Source organism: Triturus cristatus, chromosome 1_2 (genome assembly GCF_964204655.1).
Source record: "Triturus cristatus chromosome 1_2, aTriCri1.1, whole genome shotgun sequence".
Classification (NCBI taxonomy): Eukaryota; Metazoa; Chordata; class Amphibia; order Caudata; family Salamandridae; genus Triturus; species Triturus cristatus.
In genome coordinates, this window is record NC_140580.1 from 464,174,000 (window position 1) to 464,189,539 (window position 15,540).

Consider the following 15,540-nt stretch of genomic DNA (forward strand, 5'->3'; position numbering starts at 1 on the left):
TTCGGGCTGGACTGTTCCCATGAGGCACAGGGTCAAGACTGATTTGCATATGGCCATGTCTGAGCTGGGGTGGCGTGGTGAGCAAAATACCGATGGATTAATCCCAGATCTGTGACTGGGGGTGAATGTTTTGCCAATGTGCAATATTCCGTCCATCATCTTGTGTGTTTTGCTGTTCGCCCTATGTGGGAAGGGTATGCCCAGACGTGGGTCCCGTGCTCACTACGCCACTGGAGTCAAGCTATCCTGGCTGAAGAGGGGTGAAACCCCGATACCGGTCCTAGGATGCTTGATTCTGGTCCAGGGAAGACATGACTTGGCAGTTCGGGCTGGACTGTTCCCATGAGGCACAGGGTGAAGACTGATTTGCATATGGCCATGTCTGAACGGGGGTGGTGTGGTGAGCAAAATAACAATGGATTAAACCCAGATCTCTGACTGGGGGTGAATGTTTTGCCAATGTGCAACATTCCGTCCATCATCTTGTGTGTTTTGCTGTTCGCCCTATGTGGGGAGGGTATGCCCAGACGTGGGTCCCGTGCTCACTACGCGTCTGGAGTCAAGCTTTCCTGGCTGAAGAGGGGTGAAACCCCGAAACCGGTCCTAGGATGCTTGATTCCGGTCCAGGGAAGACATGGCTTGGCAGTTCGGGCTGGACTGTTCCCATGAGGCACAGGGTCAAGACTGATTTGCATATGGCCATGTCTGAACTGGGGTGGCGTGGTGAGCAAAATAACGATGGATTAAACCCAGATCTGGGACTGGGGGTGAATGTTTTGCCAATGTGCAACATTCCGTCCATCATCTTGTGTGTTTTGCTGCAGGCTCACTGGTGGCATTTGATTTACAGGTTGTTGGAAAGTGGGTTATTAGTAGTGGAAAATATATATCAACAACTGGCAATAAGGCCACTAACACAATATAGGGCTCAGTATAGGTCTTAGAAGTTTATTCCCATTCTCAAACCTTGGTAGCTTGGCTGAAAGCAGGCAGGCTTAACTTCAAAGACAGGTATGTAAATCATTTAAAAAGACCAAATCAGTAAATAATTAAGATGCCATACACAATATAAATCCAACACCAATTTATAAAAATAGGAAATATTTGTATCTTTAAAATGACACCAAATCGCAAACAATACAATGTAAGAAACTGGAGTTATGAATTTGTAATTTAGCACTATATAGCACATAGAATCCTATAGCGCCTATTGGGACATCTGGCTGCGCTATATTGGGAGAAAGTAAATGTTTCAGGCCAACCGAGATGGAGCCCTGTGTGCCTACCCCTCGTGGTACGATTTGGTCAAAGTTTTTACCGTCGGACATTGAAGCCTTTCTGGAGCTTTTCTTCACAGGGTCCCTCGAAGCTCTCAGACAGTCCAGATTCAGTGAGGGTTTGCTGGCTTGCCTTGCGAATTGCTCCCGGTCAAACTTGTGGATGTCAGACCTCCAAAGCTTTATAGCGTAATGAACCAGGGAGCCAGGCCGGCTCGCAGTAGAAGGTGGGTGGCTTAACGCTCACGGTTGGTCCAGGTAACCTCTCCTACATTCTGACTTAGAAACATTAACAGAGCTTTTTATACAGGGGTCCCCCGCTGCTCTTCACTAGGACAGATTCAGTGAGGGTTTGCCGGCTTGGGTTTCAGCTTACTCCTGGCCAAACTCTGGAAGTGGGACCTCTGGAGCTTTTCAGCAGGACGAATCTGGATGGCAGGCCGGCTCGCTGTTGAGGGTCACTGTCTTGGCTGGCCAGGTTTATTCGGTCCACTTATGGAGCTTTTATTCAAAGTTGCTCCAAAGTTCTCTAATGTTCTAGAACTTCTTCCTGAAGTGTCCCAAAGGGTCTAAAAGTGTCCAAAACTTACTTCAAGGGTCTGGAAGGTCCAAGATTGTCCTTGAAAGATTGGGACTTCAGTTCCCACATTCCACTCTGACAAACCCCTAACAAATCAACTGGTTGTACTCCAGGCTGAGGAGTCTTGGTAGTGATGTTCAATGTGAGCTCTGTAGCTTGCAGGAGTCCACTCTGTAGTTCCAGATTGTGCAGCAGGCGCAGTCTTCAAAGTGCAGGGCCTCCTTGGTGCAAATCAAACTTCTCAGCATGGACCCATCTTCTTCCTTGAGTTTCAAATAGCAGATCTGAGATGCTCTGCCCCACTCAGATACATATTCCAAGTTCTCTGGATCAAGCAGGAGGGCACTCCTGTCCAGTGAGTTGCAGAGCAACACCCAGGGTATCCCACATCCTCCAAAGTGTGGCACTATTTTCTTCCAGAGAGCACCCTTACTCCAAAATGCATCATAGATGATTTTCCAGCGGAGAGGGAAGAACTGGCTAAACACACCTCAAGGATGGTTGATCTCCATAGTCTCTCCAGCTTGCATCTGTTCATTCCTTCCTTAATTCTACCATCTGGCTGGGTTCAACGAGTAACGGTGTAAATGAAACTGGCTTCTCCTGCCTGTGTACTCCTTCCATTGAAGAATATTGCTCTGGCTCTCCTATGTAGCAGAACCCTGCCCTCCCAGATGGGGTCTATAACCCGAGGGTCAACTTATCACCTCATCAAAGGAGTCAGGCTAATCCACTTAACTCTGACTAATCAGGACAGACCACTGGAAGGCTGAATTCTGGCTTGCAGGCAAGAACGTCTGATAACTTTTTTTTGGGATAAATTCAACAATAGCATATTGTTGAATTTATCAGTATCATTCTAGGCAGACCTTTAATAATATTTTTATCATCTCATAACATTAGTTATTATGTAATACCTTCTTGCCATGTTAAGCTATGTGGCTGAGGATTTGCAATGGGAAAAATGACTTGGGCCATTTTTCCAACACCAGGGCCTTATAAAATATCTTTTATAAGGACACTGCCTACATCTACAGGACCTCACATGCCTGGAATACCAAGGGGATACTTTAGGGGTTCTGAATATGTAAAGATATTGCAGAACTCCTCAACCCACAGTGCTCCTGGCACAAAAGTCGATTTAGGGAAGCCCTTTACCACAATGGACCCGATTTCAATCTCATTTGGAAAGCTGTCTGAACGACTCGGTTCCGAAATGATTTCCGGACAACTCAGATCGGGGGAGTCTGACCGAGCGAGTACCATGCATCCGGATGCTTCCGGATACGATCCAGTCAGACTCCTATTGACTTCAATGGGAGCCTGTGTTCCGATTGAGAACACAGGCTCCCATTAAAGGAAGAAAGGGGTTGTTGGGGAAAATCGTGCACCTTGTGGCAGGCACCCTATGGTGCTTGCCACACTGTGCAAGCCGGAGAGGGGGATCCCTTCTGTACCCCCAAGGGACCGATTCGGAAGGCCCTGGGTGAAGGGGGGCCTGCTAAGGGCCCCCAAAGACAGATTCTGCCAGCCAATTAGTTCCAGAGAAACCAACCGATTCGGAACGGCTGTCCGAATCGGTCATCATACTTGCTTGTTCGGAAACCGAGTCCATAGAGATGTACGATTCAGCTCCGAAAGACGAGGCCTGTCTGAATGACTTCCGGAACCTATTCGGGCAGCCCTACCAGTTTACAGGCATCGTACTTGGCCATTCGGAACTGTGTGCATTTCGGTCAGGAACATGGGATCCGGATTGGATTTTGGGCCCTTCCGAACGACATTGGAATCGACCCCTATGTAACCCGGGGCGTAGTTCGTGTAGTAGCGCTACGCATAGCTACGCGAAGTGCACTTCACACTACGCGAGATACGCGTAGCACTACGCGAACTGCTTAGTGCGCTGTTCGCAATGATTGCACAGTGCCGGATGCTTGTCCGCACTGTGCAATCATTGAAAAAAGCATCTTGCACAGTGCGAGCTGTTGTTTTCTGCTGCTCTAGTAGATTTTTACTAGAGCGGTAGCTTTCTCAACGCAGACTGGTAGTTTCTCACCGCGAGCGGTCGTGAGCATACGCGACCACTCACAATGAGAAACCTGACCTCCCCGCATTAAGAATCTCGCCGGGAGGTTTTTTTTCCACGCTCGCGATCGGCAACTTGATGTTGCTGATAGCAAACGAGGAAAAAGTCTCGCCGGGATGTCATTTTACTCACTCGCGGTCGCCAACTCAACGTCGAGGACCGCGAGCGAGCAAAAAATGGCAACTACGCTACGCTACGCGATTTTGCACTGTGCTACTTGCAATTCGCATAGCGCGAAGTAGCACAAACTACGCAAACTTCGTGAGCGTAGCGTAGTTGTCCGGCCAGGGTTACCCCTATGTTGGGAGTGAAATGTGCAACTTCACTAAACCCAGGTCATATATAACTCATTTTATAAGAGTCCTCCTTATAAATACCTGATCCCCCCCCCCCCCCACACCTGGGACACCTAGGGGTGACCCGGGGGGTACCTAATATGCCCAAACATTGTAGTTCATTAATTTTTAAGTGCCACAAACACCAAAGTGGGGTTTAGGCACAATATGCATTTCAAATGCAGTCCTGAAACACGGGGCGGCTTTTAAACTGACCTCAGGCCTCAGCAATGCACACATCCAAGTGCAGAAAGGGCTGCTGGCCTCTAAACTGCCATGCCCTATTATATACCAGGGATTTGACTGCAGTTTCAATCCCCCTGTCCTATTATGTACTAGGGACTTAAAGGGGAGGTCATACTAATCTGCGGGGTCCCCTCTCCCATGGTGTATCCTTGTGTATGTGGATGAATTCCCTGTATTCTAAGTGTTTTGCAGCATAGCACTGGCCCTGGACTTAGCTAGGCAGAGCCCATGGTCAGCTACCACCAGTACCAGTCAGCAAAAATGTGGGATTGCCCAGGGCACAGGATGACTTTGCATCACAGGTCCTGGGCACCTATAGTGTATTTCACTAGGGACTTATAAATAAATTGATATATGTAAATTGGCTATGAGCCAATGTTACCATGTTGTGAGCAGAGAGCACAAGCACTTCAACACTGATATGCAGTGATAAAGTGTAAAGTGTGCAGAGTCCTAAGGTCAGCCAAAATGAAGTCAGCAGAAACAGGATGTCTGAAGGCCAAAAGATAGGGGGACACCACGTCAAAGATGCCAGGCCTAGTAGCTAGCTACCTTCTCCCAACTGGAAATTACAAATTAAGACATGTAATATGTAATCTTCAATATTATCCTAGCGGAGAGGAAGGCCTCACAGTATTGAAAAACACATTTAAGAGTTTCACTACCAGGACGTGTTAAACTTTAATTGCAAGTCTAGCTGTTTAATTACACTGCGCCTTGCCCTATGGGCTGCCTACGGCCTACCTTAGGGATGTCTTATATGTCAAAAGGGAGTCTTAGGCTTAGCAAAGGGGTTTTGTTGCCAAGTATACATAGTAGTTTAAAACTGTATTCGGGCTGCAGTGGGTACATGACATACCACTCTACTAGGGACGTATCAGTAAATTAAATATGCCATTTCGGTTCAAGACAATTTAACCATGTTTTAAGGGAGTGAACACAAGCACTTTAGCACTGGTTAGCAGTGGTAAAGTGCACAGAGTCCTAAAGCCAACAAAAATAGGTTGAAAGAACATCACAGATGTATCTCATTCAAATTGTATCCACATGTATCTAAGAAGTTAGTATCCTCTTCAACAGTTATGAGGCTCATTAACCCTAAACCCAACAACAGAGACAGCATACCACCTTCTTATGATGAAGGTAATTGAGAAATAGTGCCGAAACCATGGCCTGCCATTCCATAGCACACACTACTAGAGATAATATTTTCAAATCATGTACTTGGTTCAGATACTTTTCTTGTCCCATATGGTGTTTAATACAAGGAAGAAATACATTTACTGAGAAAAGGCTCAATTTTACATGCGAATATGCTACAGAAACAACTAATTACAACACAAGTTCACACATGGAGGCAGGAGTGCATTGTATTATTTTCACTCAATGCGTCTTGTACTTTAGGTATCATGTAGTTTATGTCCTGCTCTAAATAAATAACAAAACGTTATTGTCCTTGCCTGCCCTTAAAACGTTGTTGTAAAAGCTTTCAGTTTCATTTTTTAACTCATCCTTGTTTACTTTTTAGGAAAAAGGGATGCATTCAACAAAAAAAATATTGCTTTATCGGAAAGCAATCCCAGACATGGTGGTATGCTGACTTCAACAGGCCACCATACCTGTTATTGTGGCCAATATTCGTTTGTCAGGATTTGCGACCTACCTCTTGAATATTTAAAAGGTAGTTTAAATTGTGACCCCCTATGCTTCGGTATTTTGAGAACTGACTGATAATTAGGTAGGTCGGTTTGCAAAATACAAATGAATTTGGGAAAAATGTGTTGCGCAAAGTGCAACCACATTACGGAATCCAATTTTTGCACGTGAGGCCATGAGAGCATAAAATGCTACCAACTGCGAGCCTACATCCTCCCTACTTCCCTAAAACCTGCCTCATCACTGGCCTCACATCATCTAGCCCCCTGCTGATATGCATTTTATAGTTAGGTGATACATAAGTGAGTTAAATCCCATGGACCCGGGAGGAAACTATGCAGTAGCTCACTCACATTCTGGGGGATTTACAATGCGACCCCTATAATCTTACTGCAAGAGAGCAGCAGGATACATTACTTCCAACCTCCTGATCTCCTCGGGACAAAACGGGGAACTCGTAATGGAGACCACAGTGCAATGAATTAGAAACAAAGCATATATTTAGCAGCATTTCAAATGGGAAGCATTCTGTAAAGTACTTCACATAAACAATGATGTCTCTAATAGCCTGAGTATTGAGCAACTTAACATTTTTCCTGTCAATATGAGAGATCGGATTTATGCTCAAAAAGTGTCAATAATATAATCCTAAATAAATAAATAAATGATAGACATATTAATAATCTCTGCATCATTATTTTGAGACAAGCATAGACAAAAAAGTAAATATTTGTAGAAAACAGAACAGATGCGCCACTGAACCAACGAGTCATTTGGAAGTCCATGAAACTGGTCAAGGCTGGCAACGACCTCACAGCTTCAATTGCAGAGGACAAGGCTGTTGCATACAATACTTATTAAAAAGGGAAAACGAATGTTCAAAACTGCATTTCTGTAAGCCTTCGTATGTGTGAGGACCTGTGAAAAAATGTAAGTGGGACTATTTTTATCCTTCTTGAAAATTAAAATGATTGCTTGCTGAAAGAAGTAAAGGCCAATCTTAAACATTTTTAAATGTGATACCCTGGAGATATAATTTGTAACAGTCGGTGATTGCAGTGCTTGAGTGCCAGAGGGATATAGTTCCGGTGAGGAGGTAAATTACAGGTTGAGGTTTGGAATAGTCCATTCTAAACTATATTAGCTTACAAAAAATCCAAGGTGAATTTAAATTATGAGAAGTAGTCATGCCTATAAACTGATGTACATTCTGCGAAACAATAACCCGAAAAATCCAGCTCCACGCTATGTACACGCATCAGCTAGGTCCTCTATATCTGTTTTGCTTTTACATCTATCAAAACGTTTGGTGAGTTTCTCCATATGCAGATCAAAACAGACAGTGCTGGTGCTCACAAGTCTCTTTTGAGTTCCCAGAGTGGTCACACAAGCCCTTGCAGCACCCAAGCCTTCGTGAGGGCCTGAACCCTCTAGGGCAGGGGTCTCCAACGAGTAGCTCGGGAGCTACTGGTAGCTCATCAGCACCCTGAAAGTAGCTCTCCGAGTTAAAGACAAGCCAAGACAATCTCAGAGAGTCTATGCATATTAAAGAGGGCAGCACTGCTCATCTCAAAACACTTGGAGTGAAGCCAACCAAACCAAGAGCAGAGCCTTATAATAACACTCAAGTACAAACAAAGTTTTGTTACGGGGTCTGCCGCATGACTGTCTGTAGCCACTCTAAATCTAAATCACAAGGAGATTGGCCATGTTATAGGCCCTGCTTTATCAGTCTCAGCACATATGTGAACAATGCACTATCAAAGAATGACAGTAGTAATCAGTGCTGACCAACCAAAGGGTGGGACTGTAGGAGCCACAGAGAAAATTTGTTAAGAGCATGATCAACCCAAGAGCTGAGAGGAGCAGAGTATGGATCCAGAGCAAAGAAAAAATAAGAGCCTCATGTGCATTCATTTATGTGTATGTCTGTCTGACATGGTGTCCCTCCCTAATAAACAGTATTGCTTACTGTAAGCTACGCCTAGAGTCAAGGACCGTCAAACGTTTATGCTGGCCCTCATTTTAAGGGTTTTATCTTTGGTGTAATTGGGTCAGTTCAAGGCATTATAGTGCCCATGGTGTAATAATGGTCATCCTTGACTATTATGGGTATTATTTAGTGCAGTTTTCATTGCCATATTAAGAGCATGACTGGCCTACTTTTAGTCACCCCTTGCAGAATGATGTATGTTTCTCGCATAATAATGACCATAACTAATATGCGTTGGGCATCCTGGATGTTATGGCATCCAGCTTTTGTACGTTGGCGCTGGTAAAATGGTGGCCATTCTTCGCACAACATAGGCATCCTTGGTGCTACGGTGAGCATCCATTACCTATGATTGCAATATCTGGGCACTTTAAGCAGAATCTGTCTATGTGAGGCATTTTACATGATAGTACTGATATTTATGGATTGTGTGTTTTCTAAAGATGAAAACTGATATTTTAAAGGCAAATATTTTATTTTAGAAAAGGTTTTTATTCTGGAAACTGAGTTTGGTTGCCCAAAATGAAAAATGATATTTGATAGAAAAAATATGTGTATTTTCAAAAACTAATATGCTGGCGAAGACAAATTATTTTAATTCCAAAACACATTTAAAGTTGATAGCCGAATGATAATTCAAGATGAGTTGGGGGGGGATTTACTGCTCTAGTTATGTTCTCTGTGCCGCAGAGCATTTGATAATTTGAATGTAACTTCATTAGTAAGGTGATGGCATTTAGTAGTGGGATATGTTTTCCTGTCATTTCTGCAGGTAACCTTGTCTGGAATGCTTGGGGGATCACTACTGATAATCCTGCTAAGAGTGGTCATAGTGTAATGTTAACACATGTTGCCACTATTTTACAGTGATAGCATATTCTAGTAGCTCAGCATAACTTTCCTTGAGCAGAAGTAGTTTTCAACAAAGAAAAGAGACCGCACCATTAAGCCCAAATGCTTTGAATTTTTGTCAGATATTGGAGACTGGGGGTGGGGACGTTGTCGCATTCGGCATTCAGGAGAAATCACTTTGCATTACACCACTGGGAATACCTTTAGTACCAGTGCTTAATTTGAGCCGGTGCTTTCTGGTGCTTAGCACCAGCACCTAATCCTCAGTTTATCGCACAAGTTAAGGATACACTTATTTGGAGTCCATTTGATTTTTCCCCAGAATCACAGAATTTTGAGCCATGCCGAGACTAGAAACCCGGTTCCCCAGCTCCGAAATCGGCAGTGCTAGCCATTAGGCCAAGTACCCTCCAGAATAATAAGTGCCGGGGCTCTAGTAAGGAGGCAGTTTGCACCAGCACATTTCTCTTGTTAGCGAGGCCTCCTGAGGAGAGCCCCGGCACTTTTTATTTTTGACAACTTAACCCCTGTTCAGTACGTTCAATAAAAATCATCCTGGCCTGTTTATATTATTATAGTTCTAAGAATTACTACAGCAGACAAAATTACATTAGTGGTCACTATTTGTGAGATTACCAGCAGTGAGCACCTCAGTAAATGAGGCAGAGTTGTCAACAATAATGTAAAAAAGGTTTTATCAATTAGGAATAGCTGCCTATGGGTAATACATAGCAGCCATAGAAGCAATGCCTCTGGCACCAAGGTAATAATATGAGCGATAAGTCTCTCTGGTGCCGCATGATTTATCACTCAAATATCAGCTTTAAATATATTTTCCAGATTTAGTCATTTTTCACCAAACATCTGCTTATGACTGAGTTCTGAAAATACACACATTTTCATACTGAATCCACACTTTTCAGTTATGGTATACATTTAATAATTCAACCAAGCAAAAGCATCTAGCTTTGTAGGCTGCACTGCACACTGGAGAGCTACTTACAGGTAACTGAAGAGCTCCAATAGTTCATGAGTTGTTCATCTGAAATGCCTGCTTTAGAGCAGGAGTGCTGTAATTAAAATGGAAGATGATGATCGAGATGATGAAGTGTGAAGGACGAACGAAGGAATTGTTAATCATCCACATTGCATCTCACACCCTTTTTGATTATAGGACCAAACCCAATGAAAGCTCAATGCTCCGTGAGAATCCTAATGTCAGTTTTTTTAGGGCAAGCACAAGAATTGTATAAGGACCAGATAAAACAATCTTTAAAGTCTCACAACATTGGGATTTTTTGTTCTTAAAATTAAAGAATGAGACCGACCGAGATGGCTCAGGTAACTACTACAAGTTAAGGCTGCTAGATGTTAACTCAGAAGCTAATAACTAGAATGATTTCAAACGTTGCCCCAACTGGAAACATCCAGTATAATTTCTCTGTAACAAACAAGAGGCCATTAAGTAGTCACAAAGTCTCTGATTCGTAGAAAGTCGGTGCAAAATTTGCCTCCACTTTTTCCGAACAGATTCTTTGTACATCTGGCCCAAGGTTCTGGATAAAGAACAAGCAACAAATGATTGATCGAAAAAAATATGGGGGTATATTCTCAAGAACGTGTGATAACCATCGCAAATTTAGCATTGCGCAACTTTGCATATCGCGGGACAACAACACCATGTTAACATGGTATTCACAAGCCGGCGGCGCAATGCGATAGTCCCACGACAACGCGTCAAATGTCTGCAATAAAGTCAACACATCGCCGCAACAATGTGAAACACCAACGCAAAAAAAGTAGCGATGAGGCCAACCGCGATACAGAAATCAGCGATAACCAGTGACAAGCATGCAATACCCACGCCTCATGAGGGAAAATGCGCCAAAAAGCAACAAAAAAAAAAGGATCAAAAATAGTAACTGCGTAGCACCATGGATGCACCCGGACCGAGTGCAAAGGCCAACAAGAACTCCACAAGACCCACAGAACACCACCAAGGAACCTCGGGGTCGGGGAAGGGCAAGGAGAAGAGGAAGACGGGAGGCAGTCCGCAGGAAAACAAGATCAGCGTCACGGAGGTGACAGAACACCACCATCCACTGAACTTCAACATGGCAAACGTGAATACATTCGGAGTGTCGAGGAGGCCTATGGAGGAGGACAAGAGGAGCTGGCACGATGTGAAAAGACAAACCAAGTACAAACCCGCGGCCAACAGGAAAGCAGCAAAGACGACAGGAGGTGGGAGTCCTGTACCACAAGAGGAGCCAGAGGAAATGAAGGCCACAGTCATCAGGGTGGAGACGGCGCAAGGAGTTGGGAGTCCGGACACAGCTCAATAGGAACTGACACAACATCCGCCGGGTGAGCAACGACCAGGGACTGGGGGGACGGGGGGAGATGGGCACAATAGCACACATGCACACAAATGTCCAGCACACTGCACAACCACAATGACCCTGGAACATGTCCCTGATCCCCATGGCGCACTGCAGCACACACACATAGCAACAACAGCGCATCCCATGACAATGTTGTACAAAGTGCAACACCGACACTGCAGAACAGGGGACAAAAATGGGTCCGCAAATGCACAGGAACAGGCCATTCACATGTAACAAAGCAGGAAACTGCGAGATGGAAACGCACGTGTACATATTTACCTAAGTCATGTACTCCAAATGTCCACTGTCCCGCATCAAATATACAGCACTTCTCAAACAGTCACAATGTACATCGTCATACAATCTGCATGTTAACCAGAACAATGCACCAAAACACATGTCAACACAATGTCAACATGCATCTCCCCTTCGCATTGCAGAGGGGCAAACAACACCTTCAGCAGAGCAGACCAGACTACTCATCAGTGATGCTGGAGAGGACCACCACACCTTCGACACTGACGCCTTACAACAGCCCATGAATATCTTAGGTGACTCACCCCCTGGAGCAGTGCAGCCAAGCCACATAGAGGAGACACCAACCCCTGCACAGACCACACCGCAGGAAGCACCCACCTCCATGTCTGTCTACCAACACCCCACCTCGGCATACATCGCATTCCAACGGCAGGTGTCAGAATGCCAAAAAGAGGTGGCCGAACAGGTGCGGTGGGGTCAAAGCACATGGAACCCAAACGAGAGCACACATGTGGATGTACAAGTCCCACCAGGGACCACCCACACCCCACAAAGTAGACCCAAACCTCAACAGAGGCACATGCATACTTCCTGCAAAGAACCACGCCCAGAGTCCAGGAATCATGATACACACCCCCACGCTGGACCTCCGTACGACAGCTCAGTCCACTTCTCCAACACATTGAGTGGGTGATGAAGCTGCATGTCCAAGGTCTTACCCACTGCCAAAGGTAACATGGTTACACATGAAATACACAGCACAATGTAATGTTGTAGGCCCAAGGACCCTCATGCATACATCATGACCACACAGACACTAGCGCCCGGCTCCTTTATTGGCAGGGACACATGTACAGTGACGCCTGTGCTGGATGTGTGTGGGGTGAGTGTAAGCCAGCCAGCACGGAGTTGCTGGTGCTGGCAACAAATTGAACAGTGAACACCATGGAAACGAAAACAGTAAACACCAGCATTACAGAGACTACTGCGGAGCATCATGTTGGTCGCCGGAGAAAGTACAGAGGACCGACAACATGCAAACAGATGTGTCTGTGAGTTGCAGTGCACCAGTGTTGGGGCATCAGAGCTGAGCTCGCTCATGTGAAGAAAATGTCAAGGATTACGTCCCTTCGGGGAATACCTAATGCAGCTGCAGTGGGGTGTGTCACACCTGCATCATCTTTCTCAACATCGTCTCCGGTCTTCCACACTGCCTGAGGTGACATTGCTGCGTGAGTTACCCACAGTACATGACCCAATCAGAAATGGTCCATGAGTCGTGGTGCTCTGAGTCAGTGGCACCTCGAGTACTGACCAGGGCATCAGGCAGATGATGCCATCCACGACAGGTCAGACCAACTCTGACAGTCTGTCAGTAAGACACATACAACTCTGGCTGTTGTCATCTGGAGGTGGTCCTGGCGGTGGTGGCGTGTGCCTCCTGCGGTGATGAGACGTCTGGGCTGGTCAGGACTTGAATTGATGTGTGAGCCCTTGTGGACTGCTGCTGATGCCAGAGGCAGCAGACAGAGCAGGGCCACAGACGCATGTCATTGAGGACCCAAGGCCACTGTCTCAGAGGCCATCCAACATCTCAGCAGACAGGGTCCCTGACTTGAGCTGCACAGAGTTAGTGGCCCAGGATGCACTGCGGCCGGCACAGGCACACTCGCAAGGGATGGTGACTTGTGGTGCAGTGAGATAGGAGCACATGAAGTGCTGAGTGGGCCCTCATCGAGGTCCAAGGAGGATGTGGCAGAGGCTTGCGGGGGAAAGTGGAGGGTTTTTCTCCAGGGCAGGATGCAGAGGGCAGAAGCCGGCCGGAAGCAACAAATGGAGGAGTGGAATGCTACTGCCTCATTTTTGCTAGAAAGTCTGTATTACCAAAATTATGTTGAAGACAACCCCCAGTCCATAGGCTCAGTTGCCACCAAAGTTCAACCAGAAAGTGTCCATGGATGTTGGGGAACAGACTTAGTGGCACCAGAGTTGAAATGCAGTCTGCGATGAGGCCAGTGCCATGATGTACAATCTGCCATGGAAATATCAGGACTCAGTTCAAAGGTGTGACCTATTGGCCCGCAGTGTAGTCCAGAGGCAGTGGTCAGCAGGGGCACACAGCCAAGTGTGGTTGGCACATGATGCACAGAGTTAGTGGCCCTGTATGCACTGCGGCCGAGACAGGCACACCCGCAAGGGACGATGACTTATGGTGCACTGAGATCGGGTCACGCGCAGTGCTGAGCGGGTCCTCATCGATGTCCTAGGTGAACAAAGCGTAGGGTAGTGTGAGCCAGTGGAAGGTGTCCTCCAGGGCATGATGCAGAGGGTACAAGACATCCGGTAGCAGCAAATGGAGGAGTGGAATACTACTGCCTCATTTTCACCACAAAGTCAGTATTACAGACATGATGATGATGACAATCCCAGTGCCATAGACCCATTCGCCACCACAGTTCACCCAGAAGGTATCCATGGATGTTGTGGAACAGACTCAGTGGCACCACAGGTGAGCGGGTGTTCAGTCAGTGACGATGCCGTGTTCTGCCTGCTCCGTACTGGATTGTATTGGAGTGAGGCATGCTGGATCGCAGTGTAGGCCGGAGGCAGTGGTCCGCAGGGGCCCACAGCCACGTGAAAATTCATGTGGCAACGTGTCAGAGATGACAGCAGTGTCCAACACGAGCACAGATGACATTTGAAAGCATTCGTATGATTTAAGATCACAAACCAAATGAAGAATGGCAACAAGCAGACAGAGGCTGCTGGCAATGGGGGTGTTAGCACTGAACCCCTCACCATTAATGGCAGAAATGAACATCACAATATTTCACCAATAGGCAATCATAGGTGTTAATACCTTCAACACTTCTGCCCCACTGGCCACCACAACAGGCAAGCCACATTACAGTGTGTAAGTGTGCTAAAATTGAACAGCATACAAATGGAATTCTACACGAAAAGCTACATACTCATGCATACGGATTACCACTTTCAGACAGTCTGGAATAGTCAAGTGTAAGCAGTTGTTCAGTGCAAGAGGGGGCCACTGGTACACGAAACAGAAACAGAAATTCCCAGGATGTAAAACAGGATGTTTGACCAGGTCAACTGGTGTCAGGTGTAAAAAGTGAGACACATACATCTAATGAAAAGGGCAATGTCATCTTTAGCTTGATAAAAAAATATACACATTTTTATGCTGCTGGTAAAGAGTACCCGCTACTATTCAACCATGTTGGTATAGTTCATGATTGATAAAGCCTGTGAATAAATAGGAATGTTTATTTACGAGCACATCATTGGCAATTCTGTATCTTAAGCTTAAATATTATTAAGTAATACACCTTAAAAATCATTATTTGATATTTCCACTCTATGTTCTCTGCCTTCTGCAGCTAGTACACCTGCCCTCTTTAGCTAGAAGATTGTCATAACCAAGTGTACGGCAATGGCAGGCACCATATTATCTGAGGCATCATTCACAGGTTTTTCTAGAAAGTCCCTATGCATGACAATGTTGTATAGTGTTGCCCAAGATGCGATATGTGCAAAACAGGCATCAGGGCTTTACTCCAAGGTATCACCACTTTTGTGTATATACCAACATGTATCCATTAACAGAAAAGGCAAATGTCCTATCTGACTGTTCTGGTCTGCTTATATGTTCTATTGTAGAGACACTCCATCGGGGTCAGTAGATTCAGTTATGATGTGAGGACCAATGTCTGTGTGGCATATGCACGGCCCCCTAAAACATAGACACAATTGGTGTTAGACTTGGCACCATTGGCGTGGGTCTCCCTTCCACTTTTTTTGCTGTTGCCTTATATATTTTTGCTGGTCTAGATGCTTTGGGCACTTTGCCAC